Genomic DNA, 26,274 nt, shown 5'->3' on the forward strand with positions numbered 1-26,274 from the left:
TAGAGCCACAGCTATTCGGATCACAGGTGCAGCACACCTCCATAGCTAGAAAGATGGAGCTATGGCGAAGAATAGTGGATAGGGTCAACGCAGTGGGACAGCACCCAAGAAATAGGGATGACATCAGGAAGAGGTGGAACGACCTACGGGGGAAGGTGCGTTCCGTGGTATCAAGACACCACCTTGAGGTTCAGAGGACTGGCGGCGGACCCCCACCTCCTCCCCCACAACTAACAACATGGGAGGAGCAAGTCTTGGCTATTCTGCATCCTGGGGGCCTCGCAGGAGTAGCTGGAGGAATGGACTCTGGTAAGTCAAACCTTAACTACTATATCCCCACCATACCTGCATGCCATCACATACTCCCACCCTCGCCCTTACCCCCATCACTCCAACTCCTCACAAATGTCCCAATATCACAAACCACACATCCCAACACCAAAACCCTGCATGCAACAACAAAGCATGGACACCCATCACCAATGCATGGCCACTGCACATACCCAAATACCCCCCTAAACCATCATCACACAAGGTCCCACACAGGAATGCAAGCACTGGGGTACACGGTCACCCACCCATTTCACACCATGGCACACACAGATGCAATAATCATGCTTTTACACCCCTGCAGGACCCCTACCCAACATCACCGCACAGGAGGGTCCAGCCATGTCCACACCACCAACAGAAGAGGCCCACAGTGATGACAGCAGCTCTGTCCAACTGGATCTAGACGACCAGCCCGGCCCATCTGGGACCTCGGGACAGTTGGTTCCCCTCACACTGGCACAGGCCACCACAGAGCTTCCCCCCTCTGGAAACACCAGCACAGCACCCACCCAGCGGGCTCAAACCTCTGCCCCAGGACATGTCAATCAGCAGTGTGTCCACAACTACAGGGAACCCAGGCTAACCCACCACCCCAACAACAACAGGGACCTGGGGGCAGTGGCAGTGGGCACACCGTTCAGGGGAGAGAGGCCCAGGGAAACAGGAGAACTGGGAGGGCTGCTGTGCGACAGGGGGAGGAGAGGCCCAGGGAACCCACTCTCCACGAGGCCCTCTCCAACATCATGGGAGCCTACCATCATTCACAGGAGACGATGCAACGGTACTGGCCAAGTTTCAGGACACCCAGCGGCTGCAGGAGGAACAGTATTTGGGCTTCAGGGAGGAACTCAGATCCATCAATTGCACCCTGGGCACCATCGTAGGGGTGCTGAAGGAAGTCCTCAACACCAGGAGGGACACTGTGGCACAACAAGGGTCCCTGACACGAGCCTGGACAATGAACTGGCATCCACCTCCGCTGGCGCTAGTGGGTAGGAGGCACTGCCACAGGACCACCACACCAGTACCCCACCCTCTGCAGAGGGAGAACCACCCCGCAAACGGTCCCTGAGATCCAGGACAAAGACAGAGCACAATGCCAAGACCCCCGCCAAGAAATGAGACCACCCTGAATGTCATCCTTCTGTCCCACTTTGTCACGCTGGCCATCCTCAAACTGCCCCAGCTCCACTTCCTATGCCCCTTTGGACAATGCACCTGTGAGACTAATAGTATGGACTCTGCCATGGACATTCCTCCACCATCACCCCTCACCATTTTACAACCCCCTCCAATATTGAGCACTTAAATAAACACCCTTAAAGCACAAAACAATCTGGAGTCTGTCTGTGATTTCAAAAATGTGTATTAGCAATTACAGTGACAAAATGCTCTTTCAGTTGTAATGTCAACATACCTATGTCACACAGCTCTAGTCCATGAGGAAACAAAGCAGATGTCACACAGTGGGACCCACAACTGTGAAATCGTAAGTTAAAGTGACAACTCAGTGACCATACACTGGGTGAAAAGGACAGACAGTAGAGAGGTAGTAGTGTTAATGTATATGTAGTAGGCAGGTTTGTCTTCTTACCTGTGTCTCACAGGAAGTATTGCAGGATCACAGAGTTCCTGTTGTCGATGTCCTCTTCTTCTGCTTCCTCGTCTTCACTGTCCACAGGCTCCACAGCTGCCACAACACCTCCATCTGGACCATCCTCCTGCAGAAAAGGCACCTGTCGTCGCAAAGCCAAGTTGTGAAGCATACAGCAGGCCACAATGATCTGGCACACCTTCTTTGGAGAGTAGAATAGGGAACCACCTGTCATATGGAGGCACCTGAACCTGGCCTTAAGGAGGCTGAAGGTCCACTCTATAATCCTCCTTGTTCGCCCATGTGCCTCATTGTAGCATTCCTCTGCCCTTGTCCTGGAATTCCTCACTGGAGTCAGTAGCCATGACAGGTTGGGGTAACCAGAGTCACCTGCAAATGGCGAGGGACAACTGTTAGACACACACTAATTCTTAGGGATATCCCCAGACCCAGACAACAATTCCCACTGATTTGGTTCCAGGTGCTCACCTAATAGCCACACACAGTGCCTCTGGAGTTGCCCCATCACATAAGGGATGCTGCTATTCCGCAGGATGTAAGCGTCATGCACTGAGCCAGGGAATTTGGCATTAACATGGGAGATGTACTGGTCTGCCAAACACACCATCTGCACATTCATCGAATGGTAACTCTTCCGGTTTCTGTACACCTGTTCACTCCTGCGGGGGAGGACCAAGGCCACATGTGTCCCATCAATGGCACCTATGATGTTGGGGATATGTCCCAGGGCATAGAAGTTACCTTTCACTGTAGGCAAATCCTCCACCTGAGGGAAAACTATGTAGCTCCACATGTGTTTCAGCAGGGCAGACAACACTCTGGACAACACGTTGGAAAACATAGGCTGGGACATCCCTGATGCTATGGCCACTGTAGTTTGAAACGACCCACTTGCAAGGAAATGGAGTACTGAAAGCACCTGCACTTGAGGGGGGATTCCTGTGGGATGGCGGATAGTTGACATCAGGTCTGGCTCCAACTGGGCACACAGTTCCAGGATTGTGGCACGATCAAGCCTGTAGGTGATGATTACATGTCTTTCCTCCATTGTCGACAGGTCCACCAGCAGTCTGTACACCGGAGGATGCCGCCATCTCCTCACATGTCCCAGCGGATGGTGCCTATGAAGGACAACAGCGAGCACAGACTCAACTAACTCAGAGGTACGTAAACACAGCTTACTCAGAAAACCATTCATAACCCGAATTTTGCCTGTATGAGTGTTGAGTCAAGGCCTAGGTATGCGTGACGCAGTTAAAAATAAAGCCATGTGGGCCCCTGAAATGGCGGCTGGCTGACCTGTAAAGTGGGACAAGTGAGGTAACTGTGCTGGCGTTGTACACCGTCGCGGTAGGCGGTCGAAGACCGCGGTGCAATTCTGCATTGGTTAACATTGAACCCTATGGGTCCCAGGAGCCAATGACGATGTACGCCGGCGGTGACGGTACGTACTGCTGCGGACGTGACTGCCATTTTCTATCTGTTCAATCACTCAATACCTGATCTTCGACAGGAGAGGACCTACACTGCAAGTGCTGCTGTGACCTCAGTCTGGAAGAGACAATGGCTTGTGCGTCTGGGGAAAGGGCCCCTGCCTTCAGCACGGAGGAGTTGGAGAAACTCGTGGATGGGGTCCTCCCCAGTACATGCTACTCTACGGTCCTCCAGACAAACAGGTAAGTACACTGGGAGCATGCTGTATCGGCAATGCCTGTGTGGAGTGGTGTGGGTGAAAGATAGGGGGGGGGAGAATGATGCGTGCATGAAACGACGGTGAGTGCATGTGCCACATGGCAAGGGTAGGGATGCGGGCCAATGACTGTGACGGTGCAGTTGGTAATAACTTCTCTTTTTCCCCTGTACAATTCATGTAGGTCAGCGCCCACCAGAAGAAGGATATTTGGCGTGCCATCGCCAAGGACGTCCGGACCCTGGGGGTCTACCACAGACGGAGCACCCACTGCCGGAAAAGATGGGAGGACATTCGCCGCTGGAGCAAGAAGATGGCGGCGGCCCAGCTGGGGCCCGTCGCACCATGACCCCCCTGATGTTCAGGATCCTGGCGGTGGCATATCCGGACTTGGATGGGCGCTTGAGGGCATCACAGCAGCAACATGGGGGTGAGTACACTCTCATTCTGCTGATTCAGCGCGCAGTGGAGGTGTTTGGGTGGGGGAGGTGGGCTGTGGGTTCTCCTAGGCCAGGGCGAGTGTGCTAGTTGCTAGTTAAGTTCCATTTTTCAGGCAGACCCTGTGGCACCCCACCCCACCTGGGTACAGTGCCAACTACACCTAGTCAGGCTCCTGTGACATCCATGTGTGCAGATATCGGCCATAGCCTTGTAGGCCATGTCCCAGGGATTGAATAGTGGACCCCAAGTGCGCAGCGTAGTGCAGGGGGCTTCTGTGTCTGTCGTGCCCGTCAACGGTAGCGGTAATGCATGCACTCAACATGTCTTTCTTCTGTCTCCCCCCCCCCCTTTTTGTGGTCTCCCTGTACATGTGTGCATTAGCATCATCAGGCGGAGGAGCAGTGGCACCGGAGCAGGAGGGAGCTGCATCCCACATGGCCCTGGAGGGCGACACTAGGAAGTCTGAGTTCACCAGTGGGACGGAGGGCGAGGAGAGCTCCACGGCGGGGACAGGAGCTGACACCAGTGATACGGACTCGTCCTCTGATGGGAGCTCCCTTGTGGTGGCGGGCCCATCTGTGCCCCCTGCATCTACAGGTACATCCGCCACCCCCCCTCCAGCACCGCCCTCCCAGCAGCCCCTCAGCCTTTGCCCCATGCCCGCTCACCCAGGAGGGTGGGCATCTCCTTCGCCCCAGGCACCTCAGCCCCTGCCCCAGTCACCCCTGCTGCCCTCAGTGAGGAGGCCATTGACCTCCTCAGGTCCCTCACTGTTGGGCAGTCTACCATTTTGAATGCCATCCAGGGTGTAGAGAGGCAGTTGCAACAAACCAATGCATTCCTGGGGGGCATTCATTCTCGTCAGGCAGCCCTTCAGCAAGCTTTTCAGACTCTGGCCTCAGCACTGATGGCAGCCATTGTCCCTGTCTCTAGCCTCCCCCCTCCAACTTCCTCCACCCAGACCCAATCCCCTGTACCTCAGCCTATCCCAAGCACACCATCAGACCAGCATGCACAGACCTCAACACACAAAGGAAGCTCAGGCAAACATAAGCACCACACATCCCACAGGCACTCACGCAAGCATCACAGACATGCGGACATAGCAACATCCACTGCCTCCACTGTGTCCCCCTCCTCCTCGTCTCCGTCCTCCCTCCCATTCTCGTCTCCACTCACACCTGCATGGACTACATCTACAGCCACTACTTCCATCACCAGCACACCCACCACCACACCCCGCTCACGTGCACTCACCACCCCCACTACCATTCACACATCCCCTGTGTCCTCTCCCAGTGTGTCTGTGAGGCCACCTCCCAAGGTACACAAAGGCAGCCACACACCCACCCAACAGCCATCCACCTCACGACAGCCTCCAGCGCATGCACCTTCACCCAAAGTCACCAAACGGACACCTCTTATAACCACAACCTCTTCCTCCACTCCCAAACCCCTCCATCTACCCGTCCCAGTGTTCCTAAGAAACTTTTCCTGGCCACCCTTGACCTCTTTCCCTCACCTCCCCCACCTCATCAGTCTCCTAGGGCCCGACTCTCCAGGTCCCAACCTAGCACCTCAGCCACAACATCAGCGGGACCAGTGGTGCCAGTAGTCACCAGATTCTGGAGTGCACCAGGCAGCAGGGCAGCCAGTGTGGCAAGGAGCCACAGCACGGACAGTCCCCCACCTGTCAAGCATCAAAAGTTGGCCAGTGCCCGGCGGGAGAGGGGGAAGACAACAGCCACCAAACCCGCTCCCAGGGGTACAGGTGGGAGTGTGGAGTCAGCTGCGACACCTTCCAAGGTGGGGAGGGGGCACAAGAAACCTGGCAAGGTTGGGAAGATCAGCACGGTGGAGAAGACCGCCATCAGCCCCGCTGCCCAGGAGCTGGCCAGCAGCAGCCCCGCTGGCACAGACAGGACTGCCAGCAGCAGCCCCGCTGCCCCAGACAGGACCACCAGAAGCAGCCCCGCTGCCCAGGAAGGGACCGCCAGCAGCCCCGCTGCCCAAGACAGGACCGCCAGCAGCAGCCCCGCTGCCCAGGAGGCGACCGCCAGCAGCCCCGCTGCCCAAGACAGGACCGCCAGCAGCTGAAGCGCTGCCCAGGAGGCGGCCGCCAGCAGCCCCGCTGCCCAAGACAGGACCGCCAGCAGCTGAAGCGCTGCCCAGGAGGCGACCACCAGCAGCCCCACTGCCCAAGGCAGGACCGCCAGCAGCTGAAGCGCTGCCAAGGACACCGCCGCCACAAGCACCGCTGCTAAGGACACCACCGCCACAAGCACCGCTGCCAAAGACACCGCCACCACAAGCACCGCTGGCATAGACAGGACCACCAGCAGCTGAAGCGCTGCCAAGGACACCACTGCCACAAGCAGCGCTGCCAAGGACTCCGCCGCCACACGCACCGCTGCCAAAGACACTGCCGCTACAAGCACCGCTGCCAAGGACACCGCCGCCACAAGCACCGCTGCCAAAGACACTGCCGCCACAAGCACCGCTGCCAAAGACAGGACCGCCAGCAGCTGAAGCGCTGCCAAGGACACCGCCGCCACAAGCACCGCTGCCAAGGGCACCGCCGTCACAAGCACCGCTGCCAAGGACACCGCCGCCACAAGCACTGCTGCCAAAGACACCGCCGCCACAAGCACCGCAGGCCCATGAGCGCCAAAAGCACTGACGCTACTGAGGCTGCCACGAGCAGGATGAAGCACTCTGGGCACAAAGCCCCCTCCAGAACCAGTGGAGATTTACATCCACTACCTCAGTCCTTGGTAGGATGAAGCACTCTGGGCACAAAGCCCCCTCCAGAACCAGTGGAGATTTACCTCCACTACCTCTGTCCTTAGCAGGGTGAAGCACTCAGGGCACAAAGTCCCCTCCAGAACCAGTGAAGATTCACATCCCCTACCTCTGTCCTTGGCAGGATGAAGCACTCTGGGCACAAAGCCCCCTCCAGAACCAGTGGAGACTGTTTTCCACTTGAGAGACTGTGGCTTTGCACTCCCCAGGATTGAACAGTGGACAAACCACCCACTGTAGAGACTTGTGAGACTGTGGCTTTGCACTCCCCAATATTGAACAGTGGGCATCGGGCCCCCTTGTGAATTTGGCGTTGTGCACTCAACCGGCTGAGGTGCCCACCCTTTCCCTTCCCCCTGAGGTGCCTGTTTTATTTCTATCTGATGCCCCTGCAGTGTTCTCTCCGTCATGTTCGGGTATCTTGTGTGAGCCTCGCCCATGCAGTGTGGGCCAAGTGGTCCATGGACTTTAAGCTCCGTGGACCACGGACCACGGAGCTCCTGTGACTTTATCCTGTACGCCCAGGATTTCTCTGCATCGTCCCAGGGGAGTCCAAATACCCTGCAACCCGAAGAGGATCCAAGTCTGCACGCCAAAAATGTCAACGCATCGTGTGTGTGCGCCCAGAGAATCCGACTCACACCTCCCCATTTTCCACGCATCCCCTCCTCTGCATGTCCCTTGCGGATAATTTACACGCAAACCAGGTATTTTGTGCTTGCAAGAGACACTTATTGCCTTGAAGAACTTAATACTCTTTTTATCATTCACTAAAGTGATATTTCAACACGTACTTATAAAATCTTGATCATTTTGACCTTATTTTATCCAGATAAATATTCTATATTTTTCTAAACCTGTGTGGTATACTTTTGTGGTGTTTATACTGTGTTACTGCATGGTTTATTGCACAAACATTTTACACATTGCCTTCTAAGTTAAGCCTGACTGCTCAGCGCCAAGCTAACAGAGGGTGGGCAAAGGACAATTTGGATTGTGTGTGAGTGAGGGTCCTTGCTTGGAAAGGGGGGCAACCTGACTGCCAACCAAAGAACCCATTTCTAAAAAAAAATATATATATATATATATATATATATATATATATATATATATATATATGTGTGTGTGTGTATAAATCATACAAGTATATTAATGATGGAAACCTTTGAAATAAACTGAATTGAAAGTGATAAAATTACAATTACTGTTTTGAACTTTGATGGAAAGAGTTGCAATTCCAATGTATTAAACATACAGGAGCTTACTTACAAAGTTAAATATAAACATTAGTAAATCTACATGTGTACATTTACTCTTATATTTTGTAGTAAATTTACTGCCATTGTATGTTTATCATCTACAAGTGTAAATTTAGCACAAATTGTAAACATAAATCTCTCCATCCTTTAAATTCAGGAAGCAGAATCACATTTTACAAGTATAAAGTTAGTACTAGTAACTTTTCACATGTAGGAGGAGATCTCTGCCACCAGGGTGGAAATATCGCTATGGTAAAAGTATAGGGAAAGTAAAAAAGTCTATTCGACTTTTAAAAAATAGAAACAGTAATTGTATGCTGAATATTAATTTAAATTAATTTTATATATTTATAAGAAATGTAGCACAAAATAAAAAATGCCACAGCACTAATAACTTAATTTTGAAATAAATATTTAATTAATGTAAATATATTAATTTAAATAAAAATATTTTTGAAGATGTATTAAAACTAAAGAAATCTCACCTTAAGTGTTCATATATATGTACTATGTATTAGACATTACTTAATGTTATGTATAGAATTAATTTAAATAATGTTGTTATTTTTTCATTCAAGTTATATTTATTTTTAAATAACAGTTTAACAATTTTTTTCTAACCAGCTTTATTGGGATTTTGTACAATACAATACAGTGGGTATAACCTTCTGTATATATATTTCAGACAATCGTGTTACAAGAATTTTGCAGCATGACCAAGTACTTACAAACATGCATGCATGTTGCCATTGCAATACCAATTTAAATAACACAACAATGAAAAACAAACTGTGAGCCTGGGGAAAATGTAAGTGCCATGTGTTCATGGAAGTAATGAGTAGTTTGCCTGTGAACTATCCGTGGTGCAAATTGCTTGCAATATTACAGAGGGTGTGAGAGGATGATGTTGGCTTTTGTCATGGCCATGTGATGGAGGGATTAGCAAGGAGAAGAGTGGGACGGGGGTTGGCTTGGGGAAGTGAAGTCTACATTGGTAACACACTCCCTATTGGCGTGTGTGTGATAGACTTTGTTAGTCTGGGGCAGAGTCAGCATGTAGCATGCACTGGAAGGCGGACAGCAGGTTTTCCCATGCAGACGCAATGGGGTACTTCCACCATCCGTGAACTTATTCATGAACATCTTCGTGAAGGAGTGAAGTGGCTTGGACCCTGCCCCATTTAATGGTTGCCGTCTGACAGCTTCCTGCTCCAGGGAGGGCAATGCATTGCGATAATTCATTGAGCCCTCAGCAAGCCAGGTCAATAAATCAGGTAGTGGCACTGCCAGCTTTGTGATGCTTGTACAGGCCAAGAAGGCTGCTGGCCACACCATCTAATTTCATTTGGTCTGTAACTCTGGTGACGGTTTCAATGACCTCCGTCCAAAGGGTGGCTGAGAAACTTAAGAATATGTGTGACATGCCTGTCTCAGGAGCGCGGCAGTGCAGACTATTCAGGGATGTAACTTAGTATATTTTGTGCAGCTTAGCTGGGGTAGGATACGCCCTGTGTAGAAGGTTATACTGTATATATTGGAAGCGATCATTACAGGAAACCTTTTATGGATTATAGTATCCCATCCCATTCCTGTAGAGTCAACTCTTGGCTAATGTCATTCTCCCAAGCCCTTTGGAGGAGTATTAGTGGGTCTTGGGTTTAGTGAGCAAGGTCTCTGGTAAGCCACGTTATCAACCAATGGATAGTACACATTGTGTGCTGTGTGTGTGTCAGCAGGTGCAAGTTGGGCTCCGTGTTCACTATGACCCAGAGTTGCTCCAGTTCTCCCACTAGCTGCCTGTACGCCAGGATTTGGCCCGCCAGGAGTTCAGTGTTGTCTACCAATTGGTCAAAGGGGATAAGGGCCCCATTATGGACCAGGTCTCCTAAGGTTGACAAACTATGTTATAATAAAATTATTTAAATATATTTTTTATCATTGAAATATACCTATTTTTTAAAACAAATCCAAAATCAATTAATTTATTTTAGCATCATTTACTACTTGGTGTTATTTTAGGTCTCTGCCTCCATTATTTTCTATGGGAGGGTGTTCAACTATCATTTATATATACTTTTAAAAACATTTTCTACAGTTTTATAGAGTGTAAACTTGGCCCAGGGCATTAGAGAACTTTACATGGGCACCAGATTACATTACAGAGATTATTTGTTTCCTTTTTAAGCACTATGAGATTAAGGGACTCATTCAGAATGAAAGGGTGTGGAGCCCCAACTGGGACTTAAACTTGATACCCTAGTTCCAAAATTGGCAGCTCTGCCATTTAGTCCACATCTCTAACCCGTTTTTGGCCACACATGGTACTGGACTTACTCTCGGTATGAGCTAGAGTACATTTTGGTTTCTTTTTGGCTGTAGTAATTTATGAAGTGCAGTCTGTGAATAGCAATGGGTTAATCTTTTCTGGGTAGGTCCATTTCCCTCCTATACTCCTCCCTAGCCACCCCTAAACTCCTCCTTACTCCTCACTAAACCCTATCATTTACTAGTATGAACTCCAAATTCTCCATTCACTTCATCCATCCGGTCCACATGTATTACTAAACATAAGCGTACATGTGCAAAGATCTCCACAGTCAGGGAGAAGATCTCCACACAAAAAAGATAGGAGGATAGTGATCAACATTTTGTAATATGTGAGCTGTGCACTTGAAGGGCTCCTACACATAATACAGTATGTAGTTGGTGAAAAGGACACATTTTGTTTTTAAATGTACTACTCAAAAATATAAATGTTAACGTGGGTGGATTTTTACAAAAATGATACTTATACATTAATAATTATTAATTGAAAGCAATTAATTATTGAGTAAACATTTAATTTGATGAGTTAATGTGGTGAACAAGTTTATTTTATTAGTTCTAGGTTAATTTTTTTTTTTGATGCAGCCCAACACAAAATGCTTCTTGGTATTTACAAAACGACACAAATCTCAATTTGCATGGCTTTGGAAGAAAAAGTAATGCACGGTGGCACTTTATGCTTCCTTGTGTTACTTTGCCTCAGAAAGGTATTCCATGGGTGAAGTACAGACATTCTTGTGCATCCAACCATGGATTTTGTCCCATCATCCACTGACTGATTTTGATGCAACCTCATATTAACAAAGAGACATAGACAAGCTTGCGCCAAAATGGTTTGCCTTCCTGAGCCTGGCATAACAAGGAGAAATATCTGTATTTCTCTTTATTATTTTCTTTTTGCATGTGTGGGGCACTCTGTAGCACACATACAAAGACAAAATAGCCTCAAAGGATAGTTTTTATGAAGGAAGGCACTCCTTCCTGCACAAAAACTATTCTGACATAACGCAGGCACCAACCCTTGAACTGTGATGCAAGGGTGGCTACGTTGGCGATAAGCAGCTGCAAGTACACCAGCGCATGGAAAGAGTAGACCTGTGCCATTTCTTGGAAAATATGGTGCAGTTTTGCTCTCTGTCTTTCACGCAGTGCAACAACTTCACTTGTTGAACTACATTGCATGCCATTTCAGTAAATCCTGGCCTAAATATTTAAAATGAATTTACTTAATATTTACTTAAAATGTTATTTTTTTTAAGTAAGATTAATCTTTCATAATTTTCTTTATACTTTCTCTTAGGGAAATCTATGCCATGGTGGCATCTCCAGCTACCTGTGCACATTTACTAGTAGTAACTTTACAGTTGTAAATTCTGCTGTAGGAGTCTCCACTCCCTGATTTGAGAAGGTGGAGGCATGTAAATCTACATCTAGGTGTAAATCTACACTCGAAAAAGGTATATCACAAAAAAGTGTTGAGTTACACCTTAGTGCATTAGTAAATTGACAAGTGACTAAATATTCACATGTATAGTTGCCTTTTTTTTAATAGGTCGCTATGCATTTAGTTATGAGTAGATGGCTTGTCATCTTTGTACATATGAATTCACAAAAGAGTTCTAGTAGGAGTAGTCTTGGGAACCTGCAACAGTCTCTGCATACAGGAAATAATACTGAAAACGTAGGTAAACTCCAAGTAGTCGAAACATTTAGGAGGAAACCTGTGGGGATACATTTCATATTTTTTTGTAAATCGTGCAGTAATTTGCGACAATAAAAAGTTGAATAGAAATAATGGAAACTTGGGAGCGAACTGACTGCATTTTTCGCAAAGGAGAATATTATGAGCAAACTCCAGGATCGAATTTTGCTGAACTCGGTATGCTACAATATAAAAGGATTTGGAAATATATGGTTTCACGTCAATATACTACACCAGACACATCATAGCGAATCTACGCATCTCAGCATAACCTCCTAGAATCTAGCTGCTTCAAATCAACACCAGAGGCAGAGGACCGGAGCAATAGCCTGTTAGAATAACATTACAGTAGCTCACTTTAGTACGCTGTCACTGACAGCTTAACAAACACCTTTGAATCATGCAAAGCTGGCGCTTTTAATGTTGGCATCACTCCCGCACAATGTTCTAAGTGTCTTCCTTGTGAGTTGTCCATTTTTGTTCCTACGCTGCCACATTATCGGTTGCCACACGCCTCTCTTCACGCTCTGAATAATCACTCGCTGAATCTTAAGGCCTTAACGGTCAAACTGAGAGTCGAGGGCTCCAGATCCCCTCACGGCTGCCAACAAGAAATCAGTCAGCCTTGCTGTCAGGGCCTGGAAGCCCCATTAGACTCACCTAGGATGTCAAAACCTACCATTTGTTACATGAAAGGCCAGCCTCCAGGCGTGGTGCTCAGAAGCGCGCCCCTGGCAGACAGAGGTGCCGGGGGACGGGAGGTGAAGTGACAGAGCATAAAACACAAATCGTACACTGCTCCAGTGCAAACAGATGAATGCGCATAATTCTGAATGGACATTTCATTCGGTGCTCTTTTGTGTGAAACGAAGGGGAACAAACACAGAAGGCAGCCGTGGTCAGAGTTTACCAATATTTATAGGACGGAAGCCCATGCAAGGAAGTCCCTTTATTCAGGCAGAACACAAGTGTTAACCTAATGATGGCGTGTTTGCATTTATGTTCTTACTTCAGCATGTTGTTCAGAAATACTTTAGAACTTGAAAAGAACACGTGATTTTATTTCTGTGTAAGCAGGTGTGAGCTTTGCCTTCTAAAACTGCAAAACATGTCTTAAGGGCACAGCGATATCAGCATTACAGTATTATTTACATTGCAATAAATGTATCTCCTGAAAGCATTGCGCAAAACAGAAATACAAATATGCTTCCTTCAGAAGAAAATGTGGATTTCCTTCCCGATGAAGACAGGGTGATACTCTAATTTTATCAACTGTGCTCTTCAAACTGATGTGGTGTCTGAGGTTTGGCACTGTCCATTTAATGCACAATTGAGTACTATAATCTAATACACAATCGGTGACAACGATTCAGTGAATGTCACGGGAATAATCAATCAAAGGGATTATGAATAAAACGACAGTCTGCAGAGAGGGCTTCAATGCCTTGTCATGTGTCGCCAGCACTTTATAAATACAATTACAAATCAGGTTGCGTGGTAAGCCAGTCTGAGTGCCAATCTCATACACATATGTGATGCATTGCAAGGCAAAGAGAGCAGACTGGTCTGCGCCGGACAAGATCAGAAACATTTAAGTGAAAGTCAGTGACAAAATCTAGTTTAGGTAGGCAGAGTGGATAGGATTGACAAAATCAAGTTCAGAGAGACAGCTAGTTGTGCACAGAGGCATTTGATAAAGGCTGGCCTTTGCCTTTATCCTTATGCCGCAGGCTCTGAGAGAATGGCTCTCACCACCAATGCCTGGAGCGCCCTCCCCCTCAACCTCTGCACCGAACCCTCACTAATCCACTTCAGAAAGGGACTGAAAAACCTGGCTTTTCAAATAAACACCTACAACAAGTATCTGGATACCCACTCATGTGACAAGTCGCACTATACAAATAACACCTGATTGATTGATGTAGCATGGCTCTCTGCCACACGTTTTGCCTAATCCACTTGGCTACACAGAATACTCTGTTTTACTTTCAGTCATACACAGGGGCATTGGATGCAGTCTTTGGCTCTCAGTTATGCCCTTTTACCAGTTCACTTATTCACGAGCCTAACCATGCACCCTGTGGCCGTACCGTGCAACCTCTCCCTTTTTGGCCTAGAGCCCTCTGTGCACAATCTTCAGTTATGATAAGTGGCATTAGAAGCAATTTATGGCCTTTCTCAACAGCTTACGTAGCTTATGTAGTCCAGAACTTACATTACACCATCTTCAGCCAAGAATAGCAGGTTCTGAAAAAAAGGCTGTGTAGGAAGTTGGCTCTGTATGTGCTATTTCAAAGTAAGGAATAGCATGCACAGAGTCCAAGGGTTCCCCTTAGAGGTAAAATAGTGGTAAAAATAGATAATACTAATGCTCTATTTTGTGGTAGTGTGGTCGAGCAGTAGGCTTATCCAAGGAGTAGTGTTAAGCATTTGTTGTACATACACATAGACAATAAATGAGGTACACACACTCAGAGACAAATCCAGCCAATAGGTTTTGTTATAGAAAAATATCTTTTCTTAGTTTATTTTAAGAACCACAGGTTCAAATTCTACATGTAATAGCTCATTTGAAAGGTATTGCAGGTAAGTACTTTAGGAACTTTAAATCATAAAAATTGCATGTATGCTTTTCAAGTTATTGACAAATAGCTGTTTTAAAAGTGGACACAGTGCAATTTTCACAGTTCCTAGGGGAGGTAAGTTTTGGTTAGTTTTACCAGGTAAGTAAGACACTTACAGGGTTCAGTTCTTGGTCCAAGGTAGCCCACCGTTGGGGGTTCAGAGCAACCCCAAAGTCACCACACCAGCAGCTCAGGGCCGGTCAGGTGCAGAGTTCAAAGTGGTGCCCAAAACACATAGGCTAGAATGGAGAGAAGGGGGTGCCCCGGTTCCGGTCTGCTTGCAGGTAAGTACCCGCGTCTTCGGAGGGCAGACCAGGGGGGTTTTGTAGGGCACCGGGGGGGACACAAGTCCACACAGAAATTTCACCCTCAGCAGCGCGGGGGCGGCCGGGTGCAGTGTAGAAACAAGCGTCGGGTTTGTAATGGAAGTCAATGGGAGATCTAGGGATCTCTTCAGCGCTGTAGGCAGGCAAGGGGGGGGTTCCTCGGGGAAACCTCCACTTGGTCAAGGGAGAGGGACTCCTGGGGGTCACTCCTCCAGTGAAAGTCCGGTCCTTCAGGTCCTGGGGGCTGCGGGTGCAGGGTCTCTCCCAGGCGTCGGGACTTTAGGTTCAAAGAGTCGCGGTCAGGGGAAGCCTCGGGATTCCCTCTGCAGGCGGCGCTGTGGGGGCTCAGGGGGGACAGGTTTTGGTACTCACAGTATCAGAGTAGTCCTGGGGTCCCTCCTGAGGTGTCGGTTCTCCACCAGCCGAGTCGGGGTCGCCGGGTGCAGTGTTGCAAGTCTCACGCTTCTTGCGGGGAGCTTGCAGGGTTCTTTAAAGCTGCTGGAAACAAAGTTGCAGCTTTTCTTGGAGCAGGTCCGCTGTCCTCGGGAGTTTCTTGTCTTTTCGAAGCAGGGGCAGTCCTCAGAAGATGTCGAGGTCGCTGGTCCCTTTGGAAGGCGTCGCTGGAGCAGGATCTTTGGAAGGCAGGAGACAGGCCGGTGAGTTTCTGGAGCCAAGGCAGTTGTCGTCTTCTGGTCTTCCTCTGCAGGGGTTTTCAGCTAGGCAGTCCTTCTTCTTGTAGTTGCAGGAATCTAATTTTCTAGGGTTCAGGGTAGCCCTTAAATACTAAATTTAAGGGCGTGTTTAGGTCTGGGGGGTTAGTAGCCAATGGCTACTAGCCCTGAGGGTGGGTACACCCTCTTTGTGCCTCCTCCCAAGGGGAGGGGGTCACAATCCTAACCCTATTGGGGGAATCCTCCATCTGCAAGATGGAGGATTTCTAAAAGTCAGAGTCACCTCAGCTCAGGACACCTTAGGGGCTGTCCTGACTGGCCAGTGACTCCTCCTTGTTTTTCTCATTATTTTCTCCGGCCTTGCCGCCAAAAGTGGGGCCTGGCCGGAGGGGGCGGGCAACTCCACTAGCTGGAGTGTCCTGCTGGGTTGGCACAAAGGAGGTGAGCCTTTGAGGCTCACCGCCAGGTGTGACAATTCCTGCCTGGGAGAGGTGTTAGCATCTCCACCCAGTGCAGGCTTTGTTACTGGCCTCAGAGTGACAAAGGCACTCTCCCCATGGGGCCAGCAACATGTCTCGGTTTGTGGCAGGCTGCTAAAACTAGTCAGCCTACACAGATAGTCGGTTAAGTTTCAGGGGGCACCTCTAAGGTGCCCTCTGTGGTGTATTTTACAATAAACTGTACACTGGCATCAGTGTGCATTTATTGTGCTGAGAAGTTTGATACCAAACTTCCCAGTTTTCAGTGTAGCCATTATGGTGCTGTGGAGTTCGTGTTTGACAGACTCCCAGACCATATACTCTTATGGCTACCCTGCACTTACAATGTCTAAGGTTTTGTTTAGACACTGTAGGGGTACCATGCTCATGCACTGGTACCCTCACCTATGGTATAGTGCACCCTGCCTTAGGGCTGTAAGGCCTGCTAGAGGGATGTCTTACCTATACTGCATAGGCAGTGAGAGGCTGGCATGGCACCCTGAGGGGAGTGCCATGTCGACTTACTCGTTTTGTCCTCACTAGCACACACAAGCTGGCAAGCAGTGTGTCTGTGCTGAGTGAGAGGTCTCCAGGGTGGCATAAGACATGCTGCAGCCCTTAGAGACCTTCCTTGGCATCAGGGCCCTTGGTACTAGAAGTACCAGTTACAAGGGACTTACCTGGATGCCAGGGTCTGCCAATTGTGGATACAAAAGTACAGGTTAGGGAAAGAACACTGGTGCTGGGGCCTGGTTAGCAGGCCTCAGCACACTTTCAATTGTAAACATAGCATCAGCAAAGGCAAAAAGTCAGGGGGCAACCATGCCAAGGAGGCATTTCCTTACAGGCTGCATCCTGAATCCAAGCCATGTCCCCTCAACTTACTTCTCATGACCTTTGTCTATGACTCCAGGCTCTAATCATAGGCCTTGTCTTTCACCACACCCTGCTCCCAGTCCATGTAGCCTCAAGGCCTACTCTCCATGAGCCTTCAGCAGTGTGTTAGTCACATGACATGGCCTACAGCCACCACATTCATCCACTCCTCTTGTCATCAGATGTTAGCAGGCTTTCGATGCAGTGTCCAATATGCATGGTCTTCAATCATGCACAATGGCCTTGGATGAAGGCAAGGGCTTTCATCCATGCACTCTGCCAGGGCCTAGAACCTGCCCAGTCTACTGTGCATTACCGTTGGCCATGTGCAGCAGGTCCTAGTTAGTTCCTGCAATAACTCTTCTCGGCCATAGAGATCCTCGATAGACACAGACACTAATGCTATGTACTTTAAATAAAATATTATTTTGTGCTTCTGTAGTTCCCTTGTTGCTTTTAGGTAATATTTGAAATGTTGTTAGGAGATCTCAAATGTAGGCTGCTAATTTACTTATTCTCCTGACAAATAAAGGCCATTTTATATCCTGCTTGGATATACCCTAATGTTTCCAGGCATTGAAATGCATCCCATTTCCCGCCTTGGTCCTCAAATTCACCCAGACAACACAAGTTTGCGAATGAGTTTTGAACCGCTCACATGTGTAATAGTGACCAGAGCAAAATCTGCTATCTTTGCCAGCCAATCAAATAGCAGCAGTTCTCGAATCATACTTTAGCTTCCGAAAATGTCAATCATGGCACGAAAAACAGGTATTTCAGTAAACTAGATTTGTATTTGAAATTTAAATTGTCAAACCACTCCCAAACCCAACTGTTGAGATATCCTCATCATAAAACTTTCAAAACCAGACAAATACAATTTTCTAGCACAGTTATCTAAAATAATTCTTGATTTGTAAACACCAAGGCACAAAAAGGGCCTATCTGAGTAAAGGGTCTATCTTTAAGGCAATTTCGTGTTATTCTATTTCTTTAATAGAAAGCAAACATTCATATTGGTTTAAATTGATCAAATTGCTTTCATTGCGTCTATGAGCTCTCTTGACAGATCTACTGTGGTGGAGCAAAAATAAGCTGTATGCTCTGATTGCCTTCTGAGCACACCATGCTGGGGTTCTTCCATTCAAATTTTGTACAGACTTGTTAATGTGTAAAGTTATTGGTGGTTATTCAAAAACAAATGTACCTATTCTTTATATCTCTAGCTATCTTTGCTTTCTGCTACTTTAAAAACCATTGAAGGGAATTACTCTAAACTTGCCATGAAGCTGGATGTCTACTCAATTAGTTCCTTTTTGGTGCAAAGCTGAAGTTTTAAAAAATATTTATGTTTAAAAAAGATAGCATGTGAGGGTCAATCTCTTGTTTGTTTGGGATTTTTTTTATTTCACAAATTATTTGTGAACCATTTTTAAATACAGAATAAAGAGGAGCATGAAAAATATTTGTAAACTCCAGTAATGAGAATGGCTGCCCAATTTGAATTTCTTTCAGAAGCAAACATCAGGTTATGTGGAACAATTCATGATCTGTTACTGAACCAAGTGTTGAGGAAAAAACATGGGGATTAGAATGGGCCAGGGATGCACACCCCAACATTAGAGAGAATTTGGAAACACCCTGAAGAGAAAAGACAGGCCGAACTTCATGGACTATAAAATGTCATTCATGGACAGCAGGCCGTTATTTCGATATGCTGTGATACACTTGGCCAGTGGCAGTTTGCAAGGATTTGTGACCAATCGGCAAAAATAAAAAAAATATGAAATACCCTCAGAGCTCACATGGACACTGAAGAGTTGACAACTGGGTTCAGGGTGTGGTCATCAGCCTGCCTTCTCTCAGGACGCACTTCAGATCTCTGAAGACCATGCACAGTGGACCACAAAGAGGGATATACGCGGTCGGAGGGTGTGGTCTAAGACCATACAAGGCACCCTGTGGCAACAACAGGAGGACAAAAATTGCAGGCAGTGTCACTGAGGGGACGATATTGGATCCAGTTTTTGGTCGAAAGTCATGTCCTGTGCCCAGTACCCACTCATGAAATTAAAGACTGTGTGCAATGGACACTGATGACCATCTCTACTTATGATGCAAACCACTCAATTTGACCAGGTTAGCCGATCGCAGCAAGCCACACAAACAGACCTCCCCATTGCACCACATAAGATATCACACATGAAGTCACATGTAGTGTCACAATGACATCACTGGTGACTTCACCTATAAGGATGCCAATCATGGCACATATAAAATCAATGTCCCATTGCAAAGCTCATTATCTGGTGCTATCTGGCTGCAGCGTCACTGATCACTACTATTGGCCTGATGTAAAAAGCCATTTTATGTTTTCAAAGATTGTGAGTCACAAACACATAAGGTTTGAACAAGCAAAATGTTTTTTTGTTGTGACAAAAACCCATTTTGAGATTTGGCAACAGGTTACCAAGTCACACCATTGGATTAGTACTCCTTACTTTTTACAAAATGCAATTCACAAACCAAGTGTAACACAAGTGTAAATGTACCCCTATACCTCTCCTATCGTTTCTCTGAGGAGATCGTCACACATGTAAGTTTACCAGTTAGTAGTAAATGTGGAAGGGAATGAGGATAAGAGGCTGGAAAAGGGGGTATATTTACTCCTAGAGGTGAGGAGTTTAGAAAGGAGTAAGGAGGGTTTAATCCTGCCTATGCAAGGCTTCTTGGGAGGGACATGTACTCACCCACAAAAATGTAAGCCTATTTCTATTCGCAATCTACAGGTTTTAGAGCCAAAAAGAACACCAAAACAATAGTACATCTACTCCAGTTCGGAGGTGGAGTAACTCCAGCACCACACATGGCCAACCACTGGTAAAGCAACACCCTTGAAAAGAAAAAAATGGAGGTAGGAACTTAAAATAAAACCCACAGGAAATACTGTAAAATTAAATTAGTTAAAAAAGTAAAAAATATAACTACATTTAATTAAACGTAAAAAAGCACCTAAAAATAACAGATATTTATTATTTTGTTTAAAAAAATTCAATAACCATTTTTAGTGTACAAGCTAATGTATAATTATTTTAAATAAAAAAGAATTAAACTATCTTTGATTAATTCTATATATCACTTTTAAGCAATGCTAGTACACAATGCAAATGTATTTTTATTTACTTTGGGTGGGCTTTTGTTATTTAAACTTCAGAAAACAATTTTAATTTAATTTAATATTTTTAAAATAATTGCATTATAAAGGTAAAATTATGTAAAATGCTAGATAAACACCTGGGTGTGTCAGATTATCAAACTGCATTTTGTGTGTTTCATGTAACACTCTAACGGGCCAATGGTATACCCAAATGTGGGCTCTGTGCTCACAGTGCCACTGAAAAGCCTGAATCAGGACAAAACAGGTCTTCCATTGTTTGTGTTCTGGTTCGAGGAGGACCCGGCCTGGTACTCTAGGCTTGACTGTTACTGTGTCAGCAGGGTTGAGACTGATTTGCATACAGCTTGGTCCAAACTGGGGGCATACTGGGCAAAACATTGATGGTCTGGAATGCTACACTAAGCAATTGGCACTGGTTAGACTTATTGCAAGTATTGCCAAGTTAACATTAGAGGAAGAACATGGGCCATGGGTTCCAGTTAAAGTCTACTGGGCTTTATAGTATTAGCATGCATTCTAACAGTAAATGGGTTATTTCCCCTATGTATTCACACTCACTTTGCAACAGGTGGAAATAAAACTGACCCACAGTACTAATAACGCTACGGAATATGGGTGTAAAGGCAAGAAAGTTTTACACATTATGTGTTGTTTGAGATTCCCTCTTGTATTTTACATAGTCCTAATTGAATAATTTGTCAGGGTATATTTTTTCCTCAGGACGGTTCAATTTAAGTTATACTCTTCCTGATTTATCTTCTTTGCATCTCAAATGGCAATACAAATGCTTTGGTGACTCCTTAAATATCACCCCATGATGCGACAGGAACAGCTATTAGCCAATGATATGGCATGCTAACTCCTCTCAAGCATGAGGTCCAAATGGCATGTCAGTTACAGTGTTCCAAAATACCTCAGTATTGTGGGCAAATATCTTTGCCGCTGCATTTGACACACGTCAAGCCATTCCAAACATTCCTGAGTAGGTGCACGTAAGTTTAATACTCCTGAGTTATAAGAAAAGCTCGTGGTATGAGCCAGTTAATTATTGCCTTATCGTGTTACTGTTTGCTTCTAGGAAGTTACATAGAAACATAATTCTGCAAATCAAAGAGGATTGGGATAAGGAAGATAATAGGATTCCCTTTCAACAAGGGGTTTTAAAAGTAAGTGCTGAAAGTGAGGGAGTAGCCAGAAAATGAAAATGCCCCCACTTTGATTCACTCCTCCAATGCCATTGGGTGAGTGAAGTGAGAAAGCCCTGCCCACACTGAATGAGGTGCTTTTATTGCACATTCCATCTATTTATCCTTTAAGCCTTGTGTTAGACTTGTCATCCTTGGCGTGGTCTCCCTTAACTTTTTGCCTCTGTTTCCCAGGTTATTGGTGTGTGCTGGACTCTGATTTTGCTGTTTTTGTTACTCTGGGGACTTTACCAGTGCTAACCAGTGCTAAAATGCAAGTGCTCCTTTACAAAATGTGTATGTAATTGTCTTATACATGATTGGCATATTTGATTTATTAGTAAGTCCCCACAGTGCACTAGAGGTGCCCAGTGCCTGTAAATTAAATGCTACTAGGGGACCTGCCGCACTGGTTGTGCCACCCACATAAGTAGCTCTGTAATCATGTCTCAGACCTGCCATTGCAGTGTCTGTGTGTGCAGTTGTAACTGTAAATTTGACTTGGCAAGTGTACCCACTTGCCAGGCCTAAACCTTCCCTTTTCTTACATGTCAGGCACCCCTAAGCAGTGTATGGTTAAGGTAGGACATATAGTAAAGTGTTTTATATGTCCTGACAGTGAAATATTGCTAAATCTGTTTTTCACTGTTGCAAGGCCTGTCCCTCTCATAGGTTAACCTAGGGGCTACCTTTAAATCAGATTAAAGTGTAGATTCCCTTTGGGAGCGGATGGACATGTGGAGTTTGGGATCTCTGAGCTCACAATTTAAAAATACATCTGTTAGTAAAGTTGATTTTAAGATTGTGTGCTTGAAAATGCCACTTTTAGGAAGTGGGCACTTTCTTACTTATACCATTTCTGTGAGACTGCCTGTTTGTGGATTCCCTGTCTGGGTCTGTTTGGCAGTTGGGTTGGTTGAACTTCACACTAGACAGTGACACAAAGGAAGCTGGGGTGTAGCCTGCATATCCTAATAAGCCATCTGGCTAGGAGGGAGGGGAGGAGTGGTCACTCACACCTGAAAGGGCTGTGCGTGCCCTCACACAATGCAGTCTCCAACCCCCTGGTAAGTGTCTGGTGCCTGGCCTGGGCAAGGCAGGATTTCACATTCAAAAGAGACTTTACTTTGAAGTAGGCTTACTTCAAAGGAGAAATTGGGTATAAGAAGGGCATCCAAAACTACAGACTTTAGAACACTTCTGGAAACAGGAGGAACCTCTACCTGGAGAAGAGCTGAAGAGCTGAGGAAGAAGAGCTGCCCTGCCTGTGACTGTGCTTTGTGGAGCTATCCTGCAGTTGCTGCTTCTGCCAGAGTAAGAGGGCAAAGACTGGACTTTGTGTGCCTTTCATCTTGAGGAGAAATCTCCAAGGGCTTGATTTAGAGCTTGCCTCCTGTTGTTTGAAGTCTCAGGGACAGCAAAGACCTCCCTCTGCCAGCACCTGGAGTCTCTGGAGAGACTCCTACTCTGCCCTGTGGTGCCCATCCAGTTTCTGGGACCCTGAATGGAGAAGCTGGAAGCCTAAGAGGAGGAAATCAATGCACAGAGTGCCGTGTGGGGAAAAGATTGACGTTCCACCAATCAGCAGCTGAAGAAACGACGCGCTGCCGGCTCCACAGCTGGAAATCGGCGCGCGCCGGAAACGTGACAGAAGAATCGACGCACGGAGCTGGAGAAACGGCGCGCAGCCCCGCTGACGGAGGCTGGGAGATCGCAACCGGTGCTGCGTGGTTTTCGGATCATCGCGCGGCTGGATTTCCGACGCAAGCACCGCTGTGCGTGTAAAAACAATGCAAGGCCTGCCCGGACCCGAGAGTGCTGACTAGATTGACGCATCGCTCTCCTGCAGAGAGAAGAAACAATGCGCCCGACCCGACGAAAGGAAAAACAACGCATGGTCTCGCTCGTGAGTGAAATTGCCGCATTGCAAGCCCTTTTTCATGCACACTCACCCGTGCAGGGTTATTTTTGACACACCCAATATACATTTTCACGTTAACAGTATTAGTGTGTGTTTTAAACTACATAAAGACTCTTTTTGCTTTTTAATTGATAACTTGACTTGTGTATTGTGGGTTTTTGTCATGTTGGTCTTGTTTTGTTTAGATAAATATTTTCTATTTTTCTAAACTGGTGTTGTGTCATTTTGTAGTGTTTTCCTTACGTTACTGTGTGTGTTGGTACAAATACTTTACACCTAGCACTCTGAAGTTAAGCCTACTGCTCTGCCAAGCTACCAAGAAGGGTAAGCAGGGGTTAGCTGAGAGTGATTCTTTTTTACCCTGACTAGAGTGAGGGTCCTTGCTTGACCAGGGGGTACCCTGACTGTCAACCAAATACCCCATTTCTAACACCTTGTATTCATCCATCCATCTAATCGTCTCATCATGTTTCCATCTACCCTTCTCTTACCCTTCTGACTATCCACCCTTTCATAATTACTCTTTCATCCATCCTTCTATCCTCCCACTCACAATTCCAGCCATTCATCCATACTTTTCCCATTCATAAATCCCTTTTTTATTTTCATACATAATTTCACTCTCCTTTCATCAATTCACCCATTCATCCAAACATTCATCCAACCACACATTAATCTAGCATTTCATCACCCCAGACATTCTTTCTTCCAAACGTTGTTTTGCATTTCACCCATCAATTCTTTCAAGCTTGCATTAATCTTGTCGTGCTTTTGGCCCTTCCTTCTTGTCACTGTTTCTTTCTTCTGCTCATATGTTTTTCATTTCACTCCTCCTTCCAAACCTTTGTCTCACACTCTCAGTAGCCAGTGTATTGTGGGCCATAATTCAAAGAAGAATGTGGGCCCTGCTGTTTTTGGAATGATGAAATACAGCAGTAAACAAGTTTAGGTGTGCCTCTTAGGCCTCTTGGCTCAGGTGCCACTGCACCTGCTGCACCAACTGAAGCAATGCTCCGATACACATTTTTTTTCTTTCACATTTTGGGCATCTTTTACTCTGAGTGGTTTTGCATCTGCTATGATTTTTCCTTTCTTCATTTTTTAAAACATTTCTCTGTAGAGCTGCAGTCAAAACAGGCTTGTAAATAATTATGTGTCAACCTCATCCCGATTAAGCTGTGAAATGGGGGGGGGGGAGGGGTGGAAGAGGAGTAGACAAAGCCACTGGCTCATATGTTATTCTTCAGAACACTTCCTAACCACAGGGATCCACCAACAGGATGAATTCAAAGCAAAATTATGATAATCATGGAGATACAGTAATGCTTCAATTATTGCCAGTCACTAAAGCAACAAGGCACCTCCAGTCTTCTCTTCCCTTCATGTGGGTGTAGGGACACATCAAATACTTAGGAACTAACATGACCTCTACAATACAGGACCTTTTTATAGCTAATTAAACTTTAATGGTCAATGTAATAAACAAAAATGTAAGAAGCTGGATGCCTTCTTCTATCTCCTGGATGGGGAGAGTTAATGTGTGTTGGAAATGGCCCTTCTGCAGGGATATCCCCAGACTTTTTGCCTTCCTCCTTCTCTTTTTCTGACCTCATTTTTGCTGGTTTTTAGACTCTGCACGCTTTGCCACTTCTAACCAGTGCTAAAGTGCATATGCTCTCTCCCTTTAAACATGGTAACATTGGATCATACCCAATTGGACTATTTAATTTACCTATAAGTCCCTAGTGAGGTGCACTGTGTGTGCCCAGGGCCTGTAGATTAAAATCCTTTAGTGGGCCCGCAGCACTGGTTGTGCCACCCACTTTAGTAGCCCCTTTACCTTGTCTCAGGCCTGCCATTGCAAGGCCTGTGTGTACAGTTTCACTGTCACCTCGACTTGGCATTTAAAAGTACTTGCTGAGCTTAAAACTCCCCTTTTTCTACATATAAATCACCTCTAATGTGTGCCCTAGGTAACCCCTAGAGCAGGGTGCGGTGTGGGTAAAAGGCAGGACATGTACCTGTGTAGTTTACATGTCCTGGTAGTGTAAAACTCCTAAATTCGTTTTTACACTACTGTGAGGCCTGCTCCCTTCATAGGCTAAAATTGGGGCTGTCCTCATACATTGTTGAAGTGGTAGCTGCTGATCTGAAAAAAGTAGGAAGGTCATATTTACTATGGCCAGAATGGTAATACAAAATCCTGCTGACTGGTGAAGTTGGATTTAATATTACTATTTTAGAAATGCCACTTTTAGAAAGTGAGCATTTCTCTGCACTTAAATCGTTCTGTGCCTTACAATCCACGTCTGGCTGGGTTTAGTTGACAGCTCCTTGTGCATTCACTCAGACACATCCCAAACACAGGGTACTCGGCCTCACTTGCATACATCTGCATTTTGAATGGGTCTTCCTGGGCTGGGAGGGTGGAGGGCCTGCTCTCACACAAAGGACTGCTACACCCCCTACTTGGACCCTGGCAGACAGGATTGAACTGAAAGGGGACCTGGTGCACTTCTAAGCCACTCTTTGAAGTCGCCCCCACTTCAAAGGCACATTTGGGTATAAAACAGGGCCTCTGCTCTACCACCTCAGACACTTCTTGGAGAAGAAACCTGAACCAGAACCTGCACCTTGACAAGAAGAACTGCCTGGCTGCCTAAAGGACTCACCTGATTGCTTTCTAAAGAGGACTGCTGCTTTGTTGTTGCCCTGCTGTCTTGCTGCTCTCTTGCTTTGCTGCAGCAGTGCTCTCCAAGGGCTTGGATAGAGCTTGCCTCCTGTTCCCTGAAGTCTCAGGACCAAAAAGACTTCTCTCTTGCAACTGGACTCCTTGTGCAGTGAAAAA

Source organism: Pleurodeles waltl, chromosome 1_2 (assembly GCF_031143425.1).
Source record: "Pleurodeles waltl isolate 20211129_DDA chromosome 1_2, aPleWal1.hap1.20221129, whole genome shotgun sequence".
NCBI classification, from domain to species: domain Eukaryota; kingdom Metazoa; phylum Chordata; class Amphibia; order Caudata; family Salamandridae; genus Pleurodeles; species Pleurodeles waltl.